Here is a 19,979-nt window from a genome sequence, read left to right as displayed (position 1 = left end):
TTCTTATTTTGGCTTCTTAAAACATAGAACATAGAATAGTACAGCACAGTACAGGCCCTTTGGCCCACAATGTTGTGCCGACCCTCAAACCCTGCCTCCCATATAAGCCCCCACCGTAGATTCCTCCATATACCTGTCTAGTAGTCTCTTAAACTTCACTAGTGTATCTGCCTCCACCACTGACTCAGGCAGTGCATTCCACGCACCAACAACTCTCCGAGTAAAAAACCTTCCTCTAATATCCCCCTTGAACTTCCCACCCCTTACCTTAAAGCCATGTCCTCTTGTATTGAGCAGTGGTGCCCTGGGGAAGAGACGCTGGCTATCCACTCTATCTATTCCTCTTATTATCTTGTACATACCATATTCTTCTTCTTCCTTTCTTTCCAGTCCTGATGAAGAGTCTCGGCCCAAAGCATCGAATATTTATTCATTTCCACAGATGCTTCCTAACCTGCTGAGTTCCTCCAGCATTTTATGTGTGTTGCTTTAAGTTTCCAGGAACTGCAGAATCCCTTGTGTTCAAAATCATCCCTCATGACTCTACTGGTTTACTTTTGCTCTCTGAAAACAGTGTACACTTATGCTGAATGAGCAGATAGTCAAGACAGATGCAAAAGCAGATGAAGCTACTTCATCGTGAAGAGAAACGGAGTTAATACTCAGGTCAGGAGGCTCGTACAGAAATTAAAAGGTGAGAAGACAAGTGTATTCAGTTGCAGAAAGGAGTGGGTAAAATAGACAGAATATCCCAGATGGAAGATAAGGAAGCCAGATGCACTAGCCCAGATGAAAGATGAGGAAGCCTACACCAGCCCAGATGGAAGATGAGGTACAGGCACAGAGATTCTTTAAGGTATTTTTGATATTCACTTACAGTATGGTAACATGCTCTTCCAGCCCAACAGTTCGAGACCTAGGGGGCGTAGGTAATAGGGAAAAGATGCAATTGGAATAACTATTTATTTAATTAGTGATAGCATGCCCTTCTGTCCTGACAAGCCTACAATGCCTTTTACACACAAGTGACCTGTATGTCTTTGAAATGTGAGAAGAAACTGGAGCACACGGAAGGAACCCACGTGGTCACAGGGAAAACGTACAAATGTCTTACTGAGAGTGGTGGAATTGAAACCGGTCACTGGAGCTATAATAGTACTACACCAACCACTACGCTGCTGCACCACCCGTAAACGTTAGGTAAGGCTATAGGAAGCAGAAGACAGAGTCGGGGTGAATCAGATGACTAGAAACTCAGGACCACTCATGCAGACTGAATGAGGTGACCCACACAACAATCACCCAATCTACCTTTGGTCTCTCCATTGCAGAAGAGCCCACGGCATGAGCACTAAAGACAGTAGTCTGAAGTAGGAAAAAGCCTAAGTGAATCACTGTTTCACCTGAAATGATTGTTAAGGTCTCTCAGTCATGAGACAGGAAGCAGTAAAATAGTGAGAGGTGCATAAAAGTGCCATGGGAATGGGAGTGACTGGTGGAGATGAAACAGTGGACCAGGGAGACAAAGGGTGAAAGTGTTCCTTTGGAATGGTGGAAGTGGAGGTGAGGGGAAGAGATAATGTGCCTGATGTTGAAATCCCACTAGGTGCGATGGAAATGGAAGGTGGGCAGCCCATCGAACTAGGAGGCTAGTTGTGTTGGAATAGGGGAATTACATTCTGTTCTGCAGAGATACCATTGTGTGCCTTGTCAACTGTAGTAGAGGGAAAAATCCCTGCAAATGTTTTATCTCCAAGAAATTATACAACGCCCTTTTTGAAAGCTGCTGTAACGTCTGTTCCCACCACCCTTCCAGGCACGTAGCTTATTTACCAATTATCTTAAATCAATGTCCTCTGGTCATTGCTCCTTCTGTCATGAGAAAGTGTTTCTCCTTCCCTCCCGTGACCAAACTCATCCTAATCACCCCAATCAAATCTCCCTTTCCAAGGAAAATAATCCCATTTTATTCAGATAACTATAGTTCCCAATTCCATTCCAAAGTGGATATTAAAGAAATAAAAACAAAATGATGCTAAGGTAACTTGAACCTGTCAGACCAGGGTCTGGTGCTCTGAGCATCATATTTTGGAACTTTTGTTACCATTTTCATTCTCTGTATGTCAGATCTGAAATCAATTGCTTAATTTATGCAATTTTTGCTGAGTAAATGAACACAGAGATATCTTTTCCCCAGGGTAAAAATATCAAATACTAGAGGCATTTAAAATGCGAGGGGGAATGTGGAGGGCAGGTGGTATTTATATACAGAGTGGTGGGTGCCTGGAATGTGCTGCCAGGGAAGTAGTGAAAGCAGTTACAACAATAGTGTTTAAAAGACTTTTAAATGGACACATGGATATGAAGGGAATGGAGGCATATGGGTCATGTGCAAGTACAAGAGATTTACTCTAATTTGGCCCAGACATTGTGGGCTGAAAGCACTATTCCTACGTCGTGCAGTTCTACAGAGGTAACTATTTAAACCAGCATAACTTCGAAGAGTTACATAGGTACCCAATTACTTCAAGTTCCCAAAATGTGTACTGCGCATGCAAATGAAGCAGTCTACATCTACATGCATCAAACCCGAGGCTACCCAGATGGATTATGAGGTGTTGTTCCTCCAACCTGAGTGTGGCATCATCTTTACAGCAGAGGAGGAACAACATCTTCTATTCCGTCTGGGTAGCCTCCAACCTGATAGCATGAACACTGACTTCTCAAACTTCCGCTAATGCCCCACCTCCCCCTCACACCCCATCCGTTTTATTTATATACACACATTCTTTCTCTCACTCTCCTTTTTCTCCCTCTGTCCCTCTCACTATACCCCTTGCCCATCCTTTGAGCTTTCCTCCCCCCTCCCCCTTTTCTTTCTCCCTGGGCCTCCTGTCCCATGATCCTCTCATATCCCTTTTGCCAATCACCTGTCCAGCTCTTGGCTCCATCCCTCCCCCTCCTGTCTTCTCCTATCATTTTGGATCTCCCCCTCCCCCTTCCACTTTCAAATCTCTTACTAGCTCTTCTTTCAGTCAGTCCTGACGAAGGGTCTCGGCCTGAAACGTCGACTGTACCTCTTCCTAGAGATGCTGCCTGGCCTGCTGCGTTCACCAGCAACTTTTATGTGTGTTGCTTGAAATTCCAGCATCTGCAAATTTCCTCGTGTTTGCAAAGATCAACCATAATCTTGTCTATTGACAAACCAAGCTTCAATACAGCTGTAAGACTGACTCCTAAATCTTAGAGAATAATCTACTGACAAACTGAAGCTTCACATCACAGCACACAAGATCACGTAGACTGTACATATACTGTACATCATAGAGAACACATCACATATTGCTTAGATCAGGGGTAGGCAACCTTAAGAACAAATGATTTTCTAGCATGTGTTATTCATTAATTTGAGGCAAAACATAACTAGACGTATTTAAATGGATAATTCCCATATTTCAAGTTTTTTATGGAATTTATCTGGCCCACCGTCCACTCATTAATATGCAATCCAGCCCAGAGAGGAAAGATACTAACATGGATATAAAATTGGCTGACTGGCAGGAGGCAGAGTGGGAATAGAGAGGGTCTTTCCTGGTTGGCTTCCAGTGACTACAGAGTTGGTGTTGGGACCGCTTCTTTTCACATTATACATCAATGATTTGCATGAAGGAATTGACAGCTTTGTGGCGAAGTCTGCAGACAATACAAAGACAGGTGGATGGGCAGGTTGCGCTGAGGAAGTAGGGTGCCCACAGAATGATTTAGACAGATTGGGAGAATGGGCAAAGAAGAGGCAGATGGAATAGCGTAGGGAAGTGCACAGTCATGCACTTTGGTAGAAGGAATAAAGATGTGGACTATTTTCCTAATGGGGAGACAATCGTGTAGGATTCCATAAAGTTTAACTTGCAAGCTGAGTCTGTGGTAAGGAAGGCAAATGCAATGTTAGCATTCATTTTGAGAGGACTAGAATACCAAAGCAAGAATATAATGCTGGGGATTTATAAGGTATAGTTCAGAATGCACTTGGAGTATTATGAGCATTTTTTAGCACCTTATCTCTGAAAAGATGTCCTGGCAATGGAGCGCGTCCAGAGGAGGATCATGAGAATGATCCCAGGAATGAAAGGGTTAATATGTGAGGAGTGCTTGATGGCTCTAGGTTTTTTTGTGAGGGAGAGGGTTGGGGTTTGGGTTTGATGTTCTAGCTGTCGTTTTCCATGTGGGCGATCCGTTAGTTTCAGTCAAAGGGTGGGAGTTGGGGTTTGGGGGTTTGCGAATTTTTGTTTCTTTTTCTTTTTTGGGCAGGTGGGTTGATGTCTTTTCTTTCAACAACCTACATGTTTTTTTTCTGTTTTGGGGCTATCTGGAGAAGAGGAATCTCAGAGTTGTACTCTATGTACATACTTTGATAATAAAAATAACCTTTAAACCTTTGTACTCACAGGAGTTTAGAAGAATGAATGGGAATCTCATTGAAATCTACTGAATAATGAAAGGCATAGATAGAGTGGATGTGGAGAGGATGTTTCCTATAGTGGTGGAGTCTAGGACCAGAGAGGCATCTACTTAAAACAGAGATGAGGAGGAGAAAAATCTGTAGATACTGGAAATCCAAGCAACACACACAAGGTGCTGGAGGAACTTAGCAGGCTAGGCAGCATCTACGGAAAAGAGTACAGCTGGCATTTTGGACCAAGACCCTTCAGCAGTGCACGTTTCGGCCCGAAATGCCGACTGTACTCTTTTCCATAGATGCTGAGCTCCTCCAGCATTTTGCGTGTGTTGCAGAGATGAGGAAGAATTTCTTTAGCCACAGGGTGGTGAATCTGTGGAATTCATTGCCACAGAGACCTGTGCTGGCGAGGTCATTGGGTATATTTAAGGAGGAAGTTGATACGTTCTTGATTAATCAGGGCATTAAACTGTTGGGACGGCAGGAGAATGGGTTTGAGAGGAATAATAAATCATACATGATGGAATGGCAGAGCAGACTCAATGGGCCAAATGGCCTAATTATGCTCCTATATGTTATGGCCTAGGTCAGAGCAGAATGACTAGACTGGTATAAGCTGACAGGAAAGCGACATTAACTACATGTTACAACAGTGGTGAGCAGAAAAGCACAACGTGTCCAACCTCAGCAGAGCATCTCTGAATACACAGCACATCAAAGTGAAGTGGATGGGCTACAGCAGCAGATAATCACCAACATACACTCAATGGTCACGTTATTAGGTACAAGAGATACCTCACAAAGTTTGTCACTGGAAACTGCAACTCCTCCAACTTATGGTAGGGTCTTAATTAAAACAAATAAACACAAATAGTGCACAAACACGAGGAAATCTGCAGATGCTGGAGTTTCAAGCAACACACATAAAAGTTGCTGGTGAACGCAGCAGGCCAGGCAGTATGTCTAGGAAGAGGTACAGTCGACATTTCAGGCCGAGACCCTTTGTCGGGATGAAGGGTCTCAGCCTGAAATGTCGACTGTACCTCTTCCTAGAGATGCTACCTGGCCTGCTGCATTCACCAGCAACTTTTATGTGTGTTGCTACAATAGTGCACCATGTTCAGGGCCGCACTTAAATACCACAGCCATTGTCATGAATGTATATTGCAGTGATAACACAGATACAGTACGTCTAAGACCCAAACACAAAGGAGTGCTGATTTCATACAGATAGCAGTTATATTATCTCAAGCACCATACCTGAACAAGTATTTCAGCAGAGTATCACATTATGTCAAGCCACAATGTATAGCAAATCACAGCACAACGTCACACTGTTCTGGCTGAGGGGTCTGAGTCCAGCATTTGCACACTTCGCAATTATCACACAACCTGTTTAATAATCACAGCCCATGATATAATTATAGTGAGTGCTGTGAGCTAGATGAATATCCTAGGTGAGATCAAGCAAATGAGATCATATTAACTGTAAAACTAAGAAACTATTTTACATTAACCACGAGGGGTGATTGATAAGTTCGTGGCCTAAGGTAGAAGGAGTCAATTTTAGAAAACCTAGCACATTTATTTTTCAACAAAGTCCCCTCCTACATTTATACATATAGTCCAACGGTCATGGAGCATACGGATCCCTTCTTTGTAGAAGTTGGTGTCTTGGACCTCCTGAAAGTGGTCCACAGCAGGGGTGATTGATAAGTTTGTGGCCTAAGGTAGAAGGAGATCGGTTATTAACTTCAAACTTTCTGCATAATCACTCAAAGAGTTGAACTGCACGTGCATGTAACAAGAGCTGTATAACTTACCTCCTTCTACCTTAGGCCACGAACTTATCATTCACCCCTGCTGCAGACCACTTTCTGGAGGTCCAAGACACCAACTTCTACAAAGAAGAGATCCGTGTGCTCCACAACCGCTGGACTAAGTGTGCAAATGTAGGAGGGGACTATGTTGAAAAATAAATGTGCTAGGTTTTCTAAAATTGACTCCTTCTACTTTAGGCCACGAACTTATCAATCACCCCTCGTACAGACACACAATGAATTCCTATACTATTGTGTAAAAAAGTATGGTTGTTAGCAAAACTGCAAATTCCTTTGGAAAACTGTACAGCATTAATTCCCAATGGGAGCGATCACATGTCCTAAGGGGGAGATAACGGAAATAGAAGTTGTCAGGAATGTTGAATATTCTTGGGGGGGGGGGGGGTTAAGCAGCACCCTAACTTGAGGCAGAGACCTGACCGTACATTAGTAAAGCATGCATTTCCAAAAAAAAAGGATGAGGCACTGGAACACAGGAAGAACCATAACTCTGCAGGTGGTGAGCACTCGTCACAAAGTGTCTGAAACTCAGCAATCTCCTCTTACCTTACCAACCAAACAGACATTATTGGTGATGCATAAATTAGCAACCAGAGTGCCCAACAGTTTCCCTTGACTCACAGCATGGAACAAGTTCATGCAATTTAACAGTTGGTAAGTCAAGTAAACCATCTCAACTTCCTCTCAGATCTATGGAAAACAGGTCACGCAATGATACACTGCTAGCTGGAAGTAAATGGTGAAATAGAATCAGTGAACCTGCCAACACCAAGGATTCCTACTGAGATATTCAAAGCCCCGTTAATGATGGATAGATCCATACACCATGATCTCTATGAGTCCGAAGGCGGAGAAGCCTTGAATTTTAACTCTGCTAAGAATCAGAAACTACTGAAAGTGCGTCAATACAATGTTATATACCTGGAGTATGGTTTTATTTCATTCCTGTCAGATCAGTGACACCCTATGTCTTATTTATAATACTGTACTGTCTAATGAAGCCATGAAACCATCAAGATTGCAGGAAAACTTCCATAGAAGACACCCTGAAAAGTCTAATTATGGTATTACTCAGACAACAAGGCATCGCTAATGACATATGCAAAGTTTATCAAAAATAGAAAAGTTTATGAAGGGCATTTTTGTAAATATTTAAAAATAAATATCAATGGAGCATCAATCTATGATGAACTCAAAATGTATATTCAGAATAAAAGTTTTCCGATTAGGAACATGATTTATTGTGCAACAGATGGAGCAGCATATATGACGGGTCACCACGCTGATTTAAGTGGCATTTATGAAGAAGGAAATTCCAAGTCTGTTTGCAATCCATTGTGTAATTCATCATCAATATCTCACAGCCAAAAACCTCAGCCAGCGACTTTTTTCAAGCATGACTCGTGTAATAACTGCTATCAACAAAATTGAAGCTCATCCATTAAATAGCAGAACATCTTGCCAATTATGCCAAGATAATAATGAAGAGTTTGAACACTTGCTTCTTCACACCAAAGTGCGTTGGCTGTCAAAAGGCTGTTGCTTAAAACATTTCTTTGATCCTTTAGACACTGTGGTTGAATTTTTGCTCAAAGTCTACAACAGCTTGGGAAACAAGTTTGAACTTCTACATGGAGATGTTGCATACCTAGCCAGTCTGTATGACAAAATGAATATTCTAAATATGAAACTGCAGGGTGCGAATTTCAATTTAATCCAAGCAAAAAGTGCAGTGACAACTTTTATTGGAAAATTGGAAATATATAAGCAAAACATTAGGAGAAGAATGTTCTCACAGTTACCCTGCATGTGAAGTATGGCATTCTCTTTCACAGTCAGTGATTTGCAGGAGTACTGCTTACACCTGCAATCACTGAAGAAGGATTTTCAGAATCGATTCAAGGATCTGGAAATTCTGTACTGGGCAATTAGCCCATTTGTTTGCAAGGTGTAAGAACAAAAAGAGAGCTAGCAAGAAGAAATTATCAAAATTCAAAATGTTGAGGAAGCAAAAGTGCTTTTCACAAATGTCAGCTTTTGTGGTATGTGGCTATACTGTCGTATGAAGTTTCCTGGTCTTTGGAGAAGAGCCAAACTGCTCTTCATTGTATTTCCATCCTCCTACTTTGTTGAAAGAGGTCAGTGCAGTGTACCGCATACTCAGAAAAAACAGAAACCACTTGGACATTGTTACACAGGGGGACTTAAGGTCTTGCTGTCACAATTTGAACTGGGTATTTCAACATTTGCTTAAAAACTATCAAGTTCAAGGACCACATTCATATCAAAGCTGCTGTACAGCACACAGGTACTGTGTAAGCTAGGTTTAAAGAGAAATAGAAAATTAAGGCAGAATCATTTTTCTCAGGTTAGCATATGGCAGACATGTTTTCACACTATGGGGGTACCAGAAAATATATTATATCTAAGAGGGGCATTAGCAAGTATAAAGGTACTTTAGGGGGCATTGGGCTAAAAGAAAAGTTGGAAAAGACTGCTGTAGATTACATGGTCACAAATAATAAGGGCATCTCAAACGAATTAATGACTACATAATGATGATTAAACGTGGAGTTTAATGTGAAACCAAAGCATCTCTGGGATTCATAGCATAGTTCAGCTGTGCAATAGTGGGATTCAATTTTAAGATGTTTACTTAAATGCTTTAAATATAAAAGGCAGTGTTCTGCAAGGTAGAGTAGTTGACTCAGTAGTCAAGCAGAATGGGAAGATATTCTGAAACAGTGCTCCCTAGCCACCAGAAACAGTGGGCAAGGGGTTGTCTGATAGCGCTTGAAGATGTACAGTACTGCCTGGTTAGAGTGGCTGATCTCCCCTTTCCCTAAGTCACAGTTGCCACTTATTGCCACAAGCTCTTCAGTGTTTCTTCAGATGACCATTAGACATAGCAGCAGAATACACCCATTCGGCCCATCAAGTCCACTCTGCCATGGCTGATTTACTATCCCTCTCAGCCCAAGCACCTATCAACCTCCACATTTAAAAATACCCAATTACTTGGCCTCTACAGACGTCTGTGGCAATGTATTTCACAGATTCACCATCCTCTGGCTAAAGAAATTCCTCCTCATCTCTGTTCTAAATGGAAGTTCCTCCAATCTGAGGCTGTGCCCTCTGATTGTAGACACTCGCATTATAGGAAACATCTTATCTAGGCCTCTCATTCTTCTAAACTCCAGTGAATGCAGACCCGGGGTATAAAACACAACTCGTGTGTTAACCCTTTCATTCCCAGAATCATTCTCGTAAACCTCCTCTGGGCCCCCTCCAATGCCAGCAAATCTTTTCTTAGATAAAGGCCCCAAAACTGCTTCCAATACTCCATGTGCAACCTGACTAATGCCTTAGAAAGGTCTGGCATTACATCTTTACTTTTATATTCTAGTCCTCTTGATATGAATGGCAACATTGCACTTACCTTCCTTACCACTGACTCAACCTGCAAGTTAACCTTTAGGGAATCCTGCATGAGGACTCCCAAGTCCCTTTGAACCTCTAATTTTTGAATTTTTTCCCCATTTATAAAATAGGCTATGTCTTTATTCCTTCTACCAAAGTACCTGACCATACACTTTCCAACACTGTATTCCATCTGCCACTTTTTTGCTATTCTCCCGTCTAAGTCCTCTGGTAGACTCCCTGCTTCCTCAGTACTACCTGCACCTGCACCTACCTTTGTCCTGTCTACAAACTTAGCCACAAAACCAACAATTTCATCATCCAAATCAATGACATATAATGTGAAATGCAGTGGTCCCAAAACCAACCCATGAGGAACACCAGTAACCAATCAGAGAAAGCTCTCTTTATAACCAATCTTTGCCTCCTACCAGACAGCTAATCTTCTATCCATGCTAGTATTTTTCTTGTAATATCATGGGCTCTTAACTTGTTAAGTAGCCTCACGAGCAGTACCTTGTCAAAGTCTTCCTGAAAATCCAAGTAAAGAACATCCACTCTCTCTCCTTTGTCTATCCTGCCTGTTATTTCCTCAAAGAATTCCAAAAGATCTGTCAGGCAAGGTTTCCCTTCAAGTAAATCTTATTTTATCATGTGCCTCCAAGTACTCAGAAACCTCATCCTTAATAATGGACTCCAACATTTTCCCAACCACTGAAGTCAAGCTAGACAGAGAGTACTGGAATAGTGTGTGACCAAAGTGACTTCACTGTCCAATCTTATCCTCTTGTTTAGCGTTTCTATTGTCCTGGAATTGTCCCCTTTCAGCTCAGCACAATCTCCAGTCCATAAGAACACAACAATTGGGAACAGAACTAGGCCATTCAGTGTCTCTTGCCTATGCCACTTTCTGCAGCTTAACAGTGCTCACATTTCTGAGAATCCATAACTCTCTTATAACAAAAATATAACAGCATCCACTCTGAACAATGAAATATGTATTTCCAATTTGGAGGAGCTGGAATATTCAGCTTGGTCTGAAGTCTGCACTGAATGCAAGCAAGATTGAAGTGGAGCAACTTTCATTATTCACAGGTACTTGAAGAGAGGGTGACATGGGATCAGGGGATAAGGTCAAGAAACAAAAGAAGTGCTAGCCCTATTCCTGCTGGAAACAAAGCCCCCTTTAGTCAGAGATCTTTCCTCTCAGGAAAGAACTGGGTTTTATTCCCTGGGGAACCACAGGTTGGAAAGACCAGCAATAAGGTAATTAAGATAACAAACAAGAATCTGAAGAAATTCAGCATTTTGGGCAGCATCTGTGGAGGGAAGTAGACAGTTGACATTTGAGATTGATACTGCTCATCTGGACTGAAATATACAAGTTAGAGAGCCATACATCAAAATCCATTGTTCATCCATCAACACCCATTGTCCATGAACCAACATCCATTGTCTATCAACACCCATTGTCCATGAACCAACATCCATTGTCTATCAACACCCATTGTCCATGCACCAACATCCATTGTCTATCAACACCCATTGTCCATGCACCAACATGCATTATCCATACATAAACATCCATTGTCCATGAACCAATATCCATTGTCCACTCAACACCCATTGTCCATGCACCAACATCCATTGTCTATCTATCAACACTCATTGTCCATGCACCAACATGCATTATCCATACATAAACATCCATTGTCCATGAACCAATATCCATTGTCCATTCATCAACACTCATTGTCCATGCACCAACATCCATTGTCTATCTATCAACACTCATTGTCCACGCACCAACATGCATTATCCATACATTAACATCCATTGTCCATGGACCAACATCCAAAGTCCACACATGAACATCCACTGTCCATCCATTAACATCCATTATCCATCCAGCAACATCGACTGTTCACACATCAACTGTATGTACAATAGAGTTCTCTGAATTCCTCCAGCTTCTCGTTTGTTTCCCCATCTGCATTCTCTTGTGTCTCCAAGGTACTAAGGATGGTATCTATATTCAATCACAGAGTTTGCACATTCTATCGTGATCATATGAGTCTCCTCGTGGTTGGTTAGTCTCCTCCCACAACCCAATGACATGTGGGTTGATGGATTCATTAGCTATTGTGGGGGTGACTAAAAACTGGCAAGAACTGATAAGAGTACGAAGGGAATTAAAGAAACAGATTGGTGTTTGATAGACTCAGTGCCTGTTTCGTGCCACCCAACTCTTGTCTCCGTGCACAGGGATAGAAACATAGAAACATAGAAAATAGGTGCAGGAGTAGGCCATTCGGCCCTTCGAGCCTGCACCGCCATTTATTATGATCATGGCTGATCATCCAACTCAGAACCTCGCCCCAGCCTTCCCTCCATACCCCCTGACCCCCGTAGCCACAAGGGCCATATCTAACTCCCTCTTAAATATAGCCAATGAACTGGCCTCAACTGTTTCCTGTGGCAGAGAATTCCACAGATTCACCACTCTCTGTGTGAAGAAGTTTTTCCTAATCTCGGTCCTAAAAGGCTTCCCCTCTATCCTCAAACTGTGGCCCCTCGTTCTGGACTTCCCCAACATCGGGAACAATCTTCCTGCATCTAGCCTGTCCAATCCCTTTAGGATCTTATACGTTTCAATCAGATCCCCCCTCAATCTTCTAAATTCCAACGAGTACAAGCCCAGTTCATCTAGTCTTTCTTCATATGAAAGTCCTACCATCCCAGGAATCAATCTGGTGAACCTTCTTTGTACTCCCTCTATGGCAAGGATGTCTTTCCTCAGATTAGGGGACCAAAGCTGCACACAATACTCCAGGTGTGGTCTCACCAAGGCCTTGTACAACTGCAGTAGTACCTCCCTGCTCCTGTACTCGAATCATCTCGCTATAAATGCCAGCATACCATTCGCCTTTTTCACCGCCTGCTGTACCTGCATGCCCACTTTCAATGACTGGTGTATAATGACACCCAGGTCTCGTTGCACCTCCTCTTTTCCTAATTGGCCACCATTCAGATAATAATCTGTTTTCCTATTTTTGCCACCAAAGTGGATAACTTCACATTTATCCACATTAAATTGCATCTGCCATGAATTTGCCCACTCACCCAACCTATCCAAGTCACCCTGCATCCTCTTAGCATCCTCCTCACAGCTAACACTGCCACCCAGCTTCGTGTCATCTGCAAACTTGGAGATGCTGCATTTAATTCCCTCATCCAAGTCATTAATATATATTGTAAACAACTGGGGTCCCAGCACTGAGCCTTGCGGTACCCCACTAGTCACCGCCTGCCATTCTGAAAAGGTCCCGTTTATTCCCACTCTTTGCTTCCTGTCTGCTAACCAATTCTCCACCCACACCAATACCTTACCCCCAATACCGTGTGCTTTAAGTTTGCACACTAATCTCCTGTGTGGGACCTTGTCAAAAGCCTTTTGAAAATCCAAATATACCACATCCACTGGTTCTCCCCTATCCAGTCTACTAGTTACATCCTCAAAAAATTCTATGAGATTCGTCAGACATGATTTTCCTTTCACAAATCCATGCTGACTTTGTCCGATCATTTCACCACTTTCCAAATGTGCTGTTATCACATCCTTGATAATTGACTCCAGCAGTTTCCCCACCACCGACGTTAGGCTAACCGGTCTATAATTCCCCGGTTTCTCTCTCCCTCCTTTTTTAAAAAGTGGAGTTACATTAGCCACCCTCCAATCCTCAGGAACTAGTCCAGAATCTAACGAGTTTTGAAAAATTATCACTAATGCATCCACTATTTCTTGGGCTACTTCCTTAAGCACTCTAGGATGCAGACCATCTGGCCCTGGGGATTTATCTGCCTTCAATCCCTTCAATTTACCTAACACCACTTCCCTACTAACATGTATTTCACTTAGTTCCTCCATCTCACTGGACCCTCTGTCCCCTACTATTTCTGGAAGATTATTTATGTCCTCCTTAGTGAAGACAGAACCAAAGTAATTATTCAATTGGTCTGCCATGTCCTTGCTCCCCATAATCAATTCACCTGTTTCTGTCTGCAGGGGACCTACATTTGTCTTTACCAGTCTTTTCCTTTTTACATATCTATAAAAGCTTTTACAGTCCGTTTTTATGTTCCCTGCCAGTTTTCTCTCATAATCTTTTTTCCCCTTCCTAATTAAGCCCTTTGTCCTCCTCTGCTGAACTCTGAATTTCTCCCAGTCCTCAGGTGAGCCACTTTCTCTGGCTAATTTGTATGCTTCTTCTTTGGAATTGATACTATCCCTAATTTCTCTTGTCAGCCACGGGTGCACTACCTTCCTTGATTTATTCTTTTGCCAAACTGGGATGAACAATTGTTGTAGTTCATCCATGCAACCTTTAAATGCTTGCCATTGCATATCCACCGTCAATCCTTTAAGTGTCATTTGCCAGTCTATCTTAGCTAATTCACATCTCATACCTTCAAAGTTACCCCTCTTTAAGTTCAGAACCTTTGTTTCTGAATTAACTCTGTCACTCTCCATCTTAATGAAGAATTCCACCATATTATGGTCACTCTTACCCAAGGGGCCTCTCATGACAAGATTGCTAATTAACCCTTCCTCATTGCTCAAAACCCAGTCCACAATAGCCTGCTCTCTAGTTGGCTCCTCGACATATTGGTTCAAAAAACCATCCCGCATACATTCCAAGAAATCCTCTTCCTCAGCACCTTTACCAATTTGGTTCACCCAATCTACATGTAGATTGAAGTCACCCATTATAACTGCTGTTCCTTTATTGCACACATTTCTAATTTCCTGTTTAATACCATCTCCGACCTCACCACTACTGTTAGGTGGCCTGTACACAACTCCCACCAGCGTCTTCTGCCCCTTAGTGTTACGCAGCCCTACCCATATCGATTCCACATCTACCCGGCTTATGTCCTTCCTTTCTATTGCGTTAATCTCTTCTTTAACCAGCAACGCCACCCCACCTCCCCTTCCTTCATGTCTATCCCTCCTGAATATTGAATATTCCTGAACGTTGAGCTCCCATCCCTGGTCACCCTGGAGCCATGTCTCTGTGATCCCAACTATATCATAATCATTAATAACAATATGCACTTTCAATTCATCCACCTTATTACTAATGCTCCTTGCATTGACACACAAAGCCTTCATGCGCTCTTTTACAACTCTCTTAGCCCTTATACAATTATGCTGAAAAGTGGCCTTTTTAATGCTTGCCCTGGATTTGTCGGCCTGCCACTTTTACTTTTCTCCTTAGTACTTTTTGCTTCTACCCTCACATTACACCCCTCTGTCTCTCTGCACTGGTTCCCATCCCCCTGTTGTGAACTAACCTCCTCACGCCTAGCCTCTTTAATTTGATTCCCACCCCCCAACCATTCTATTCTGGCTCATGGTTACTCTGTGGAAAAGTACACAATCAGGAAACAAAGTTTTGTCTGCAGAAGGGACTTAAAACAGTCCTGATGATGAGTTTCAGCCCAAAATGTCAACTCTTTATTCCTCTCCATAGATGATGCCTGTCCAACTGAGTTCCTCCAGCATTTTATGTGTGTAAGTAAAATTGTGTTCAGGTTTTTGTTTCAAATCAAAGTATAGCTGAAGGAAGAACTTTTCTATGACCATTCTCCGTCATACAGAGCCATTATTAAACCTGGGAGAAATCCACTGCCATTTGTGTTACCATTGCTGGTTCAGATATCAAGCAAGGGTTCCCTCAATAATCGTCAAAGGAAGTAAATATAGTCCAGCTTGCACTTAATAGCCCAGGAGCAACTGCATCATTTCAAAAGGCAGCAGACTTGGATTCTGCATATGTCCGTACACTACCTGGAAAAGACTTCAACAGTAGAATACTTAAGGAAAGAGGTAGATGTCAAGTGAAGGGAGTGAAGGGAGATGGGCTTCATCAATTGCATTATGATTCAGGAGGTGTACATACTTGTCTGTAGCAATGTACAATTAAGATTCCAGTCAAACAGTAAATTTTTAAGGTGACCAGGAAGGTAAGGTAAAACTGCACTAGGTTTCTGGACAGGAATTTCCTGGAGATTGTTTATTCTGGCTTAATTTGTTTAAAAAAACACTAAATAAACACTTAGCCTAGATTATCTGAAGAAGAGGAGGTGGGGAGTGGATATAATGAGACCCATGAGGATGTACAAATATAAGGCTGAGTGGGCCAAAGACTCTTTTTGTACACATCACCACTCTTTGTTAGAAAGAATATCCCAAGGCCATTTGTTCTGCTTTGATGGGATACAGCAAATCAGGTCAAAATTATTTGGAGTTTCCATAGGTGGAAGAGCGTGGAAACAAGATGTATTTTCTCAGGGTGAAGGGAGGCTGTGATGAGAAGGCATTTTTCCTCTCTCTTGCGAATCTTTGAAATTTTCAGTTTGGAGCACTACTGATTCTGAGATATTAAATATGTTCAAAAATTACATAATTACATTCTTGTATGACAGCATTACAGGGAACAAACAGGAAGATGGAATTAAGTCCAACAATCAGGCATGATCAAATTGAATTTGTGATGGGTTTAGGGTGTTGATGGTCCTCCATTACTCCTATTATGTTCTAACTGCAGTAAGAAACACAGGCTGAAAGATTAAAGATAATACATGCAAGAAAGAGAGAAGATCAATGTCAGCCACTGATTCCCACATTGTGTGTGTGTGTGTGTGTGTATATGGGTGCGTGTGCATGACAGAGGCAGCGAGAGGGGGTCAGATGTGGAGTTGGAGGAAAAGGGGAGAGAAACAGACAAGCAGAGAGACAGTGAGAAAGACAGAGACACAGACAGAGAGAGAGTCAGGGCAAGGGTAATGGAGAGCAACAATGCTAAGGAAAGAAGGAGAGAGAAGAAGAGGTCCAAGCCATTGAAATATGGGGTTAGGAAGACTGCTGAGAATCCCATGGATAGCAAGGAGAACAAACTATTCAATTTTGGACAGACTTAAACTACCTTGTTCCCTTCACAACATAATGCTCAACCAGAAACTGAAACCATTAGAGTGGGGAAAATGGAAGAATAGAAGAGAAGTCCAGGGTTGGTAACAAAAAAGGAATGAGTGAATAGATCAATGAAATTAAAGAAAGGCATGGAAGGATCTCTACGGCAAGCTCAGAGCACAGATAGCAATCGATTGTCACAGAGAGAGCTCATCCGATAATGAGTCAGCAAGACTTTCTTTGGAACTATCATCAAACTGTGGGTCAAACAAGGAAGCAGGAAATCAAAAGGTCACTCACCTGATTTCTGATCTCAACTGTCTCATGTATCATTCGGATGCAGTAATTATTTTTATAACAAACGCATAGAATCAATGTATTCAGACAAGACGACCAAGCTGCCTATGCATGCCTCCTCCCACTCTTCTTCATTCATCCATTCTCCCACACCTAAGTTCCCGTCAAACATTACTATGTTCTTGCTCCGTGGTAGCACGCATCTAATTTTACTCATTCTCTGTGTATTTTCATCATTTACAGGTGACCATCTTAACTTGCTGGCCCAATTGTTTCCCTCGCAAATGGAGAATGCATTACTGCATCCACCTCAATGAACACCGCCATCAGTTTAAGCCTCTCCAGCAGGTCACACACCCACCTGCTGACAACCTGTCTCTTGTCAACACATGCCTGAAATGTGCACAGGTGGCGATTTGCCCAGAAGGCCCCAGTTGCTTTCAGCCAGCCTCTGACTTAAGGTTTGTAAAAGGGAAGGCAAATATGATCATTATATAAATACAATAATCACATTTTACTTCAGAATTTAAAAAAAATATGATTACTTTCTTCCATTAGGAATCCATTAGCTCAAGATTTCCAACAAGCAAGTTATATAAATGTATGTGTGTAAATATGTATTTCCCCATTAAAAAAATTACTATTATTTTCATTCTTAAAAATAAAACTGCAGGCTTGTGCAATGATGTCATCATCATCCTATTAAATTAATGATTACTGGCCTACACTGTGCAGTGAGTGATGTGTTGCTATGGTACCACACTATGGACTGGTACCTTAAGGGTTACAATAAAGCAAATTTATATTCATTGCCCCTTTCCCTGCTCTGTTGTTGCTCTGAGGCTCACTCAAGGCCTCTGGAGTGGTTCAGGTGCCCGAGCCCGTTCTCCCAATCACACACTACAGTGCCTGAACTCGGTCTCAAAGCAACATGAAGTCCAAAGGCAGGAAGCTGACAGCAAAAAGCATTCATTTTATTCCAGACGTGGATTTCAATGCATTCTGATCCCTCTCCTTACCCCCCTCATCCTCTTCCCTCTGTTGCTCTCTCTCCCTCTGCCCCCTCTCTCTCTCTTCCCCTGCAATATCTTACCAGCTGCACAGTGTTACAACGTCTTCCGCCACCTTCTGCAGGCACCTGCCTTCAGAGGGAGGCAGTGGACTGGACAGAATATTTGATTTCATTTTTTTTTTGCTGGGTGAAGGAGGTGAGGGTGAATGGAAGCAGTGGGGGGCGCGGTGGTAGAAGTGTAGTGAAATAGTGGAACTGATTCATTAATATCAGCTTGGGCAGGGAGAAAGAACGGTGGGGGGGGACTTGGTGATGGTGGCAGGAAGGATTGAAATTGTTTTTTGAAAGCTGAAATCATTCATCATAAATACAGTGAAGACACTGAGTGGAAATGGAACATTGGCAGGGACATTCCCTGTAAAGCATCTGTAGACATAAAAATATCTAGCAACACATTGCAAACACACACATGAACACACACACACACACAGGTCAGATACAATCCCCACCCTCTCACAACTCACCTGGATAACAGCGTCCTCTGTTCTGAGTGAGTGATGGACTGTCCCAGAGGTACTGTACCTCAGCACCCCTGCATTCTGACATTCATTGAGAAGGAACCCCATCTGCATGGCCCTGTCAGGGAAAGCATCGCAACAGTGCTGTGCTTCTCTCTATGGCTATCAAGCACCAAATTATCATATTTCATTTGTCGTCGCTCCGGCACAGCTAAAAGCGTATTGGCTGGCGCCTGGAGCAGGAAATGTCAATGGCAATACAACATCGGTCTTGGCTTCTTCACAATGCAGCCACGATAGGCTCAGCTTAGCAAGCACACTGCAGAAGGAGTTCAGTTCCTAACCCCTCTCTGTGTCTGTCTGTCTGTCTGTCTCTCTCTCTCTCTCTCTCACACACACACACACACGGCTGGCTGAGAGCGTTGCACTGGAACCGGCGTGTTTCCTGCTTTTTCTTGCAGCTAGCCAAAGCAGAAAAAAAGGAGGGGGGGTGGGGGTGGGGGTGGGGGTGGTAGGACGTCACTGGGTTTGCGCTCTTTAAGGGTGTCAGGAGATATGGGTCAGAGTTCAGCTCCCTTTTTTTCTCAATAGGATGTCTGTGTGTGAGTACGAGGGAGAAGGAGGAGGAGTTATATGCGGAGAGAGTGGGTCACTGCCACCAGTCACATCACAACGATTCAAGCCTTGTCAAAGGCAGAGAAATAAACTAACCAATGTATAGTTGGGCAGGTACACAGCAGTACTGGCCACACTTGTGTAAAGCATGGAATGCACACACATAATATCCTGCCGTTCTACTCTACTGTCACTGCATTCAGCAGCACTGCAATGCTAGGAAAGAGTTATTTTACCAAGTGAATTTAACCCTTCAGTACTGAGGGAGCTCTACAATGCAGGTGCTGCCTTATTTTCAATTTAGACACAGGGTGTATTTTCTCAGTCCTTTGGAAAAGACATCAGTATTTCAGAGAAGTTTGGGACTTTCTCCCCCCCCCCAATGTTTTGACCAATACTTATTTCTCAACCAACATTATTGGAACTGATGTTATTGTCTCACTGGCATTGCTGTGTGTGGGAGCAAGTTCTCAATGTGGCTGCTGGATTTCCTACATTACTGACAGCATTACAAAATGTATTTCACAGACTGGAATGTACTTTGAGATGCTTAGGTTTAGGAAAAGCACTGTATAAATGCAGATCTTCCTTCCAAATTAAAATTGGTTATTTTTTTCCTCTGCAATGGGGCAATGCCCTTCAGTCCATCTCACCCATGCCAAGCAAGCTACCTTCATGAGTTAGTCCTATTTGCCTGTATTTGGCCCCAATCCCTCCAAATCTAACCCTAACCCAAATGTCCCATCCAGATATCACTTATATGTTTTAATCGTACCTGCCTCTACCATTTCCTCCCGCAACCCATCCCATACACCCGTCATTCTATGTGTGAAAATGTGCTCCT

General features: G+C 42.6%; 1 protein-coding gene across 4 annotated transcripts in view; it reads right to left on the bottom strand.

Annotated features, from left to right (window-relative positions):
- The window catches only part of hivep3b (HIVEP zinc finger 3b), a 699,020-nt gene that overhangs the window by 546,265 nt on the left and 132,776 nt on the right, over positions 1–19,979 (bottom strand). The window contains exon 1 of one of the 4 annotated variants that reach the window (XM_072247287.1): positions 18,527–18,669. The exons of the other annotated variants lie outside the window; for them this stretch is intronic. The gene's annotated coding sequence lies outside the window, so the exon portion shown is untranslated. Of the gene's footprint in view, positions 1–18,526; positions 18,670–19,979 lie in introns of those variants that run through there. 4 annotated transcript variants of the gene reach the window in all.

Source organism: Mobula birostris, chromosome 30, assembly GCF_030028105.1.
Source record: "Mobula birostris isolate sMobBir1 chromosome 30, sMobBir1.hap1, whole genome shotgun sequence".
Classification (NCBI taxonomy): Eukaryota; Metazoa; Chordata; class Chondrichthyes; order Myliobatiformes; family Myliobatidae; genus Mobula; species Mobula birostris.
The sequence above is the reverse complement of the archived record's forward strand: the minus strand, read 5'-3'. Positions and strand labels throughout refer to the sequence as shown.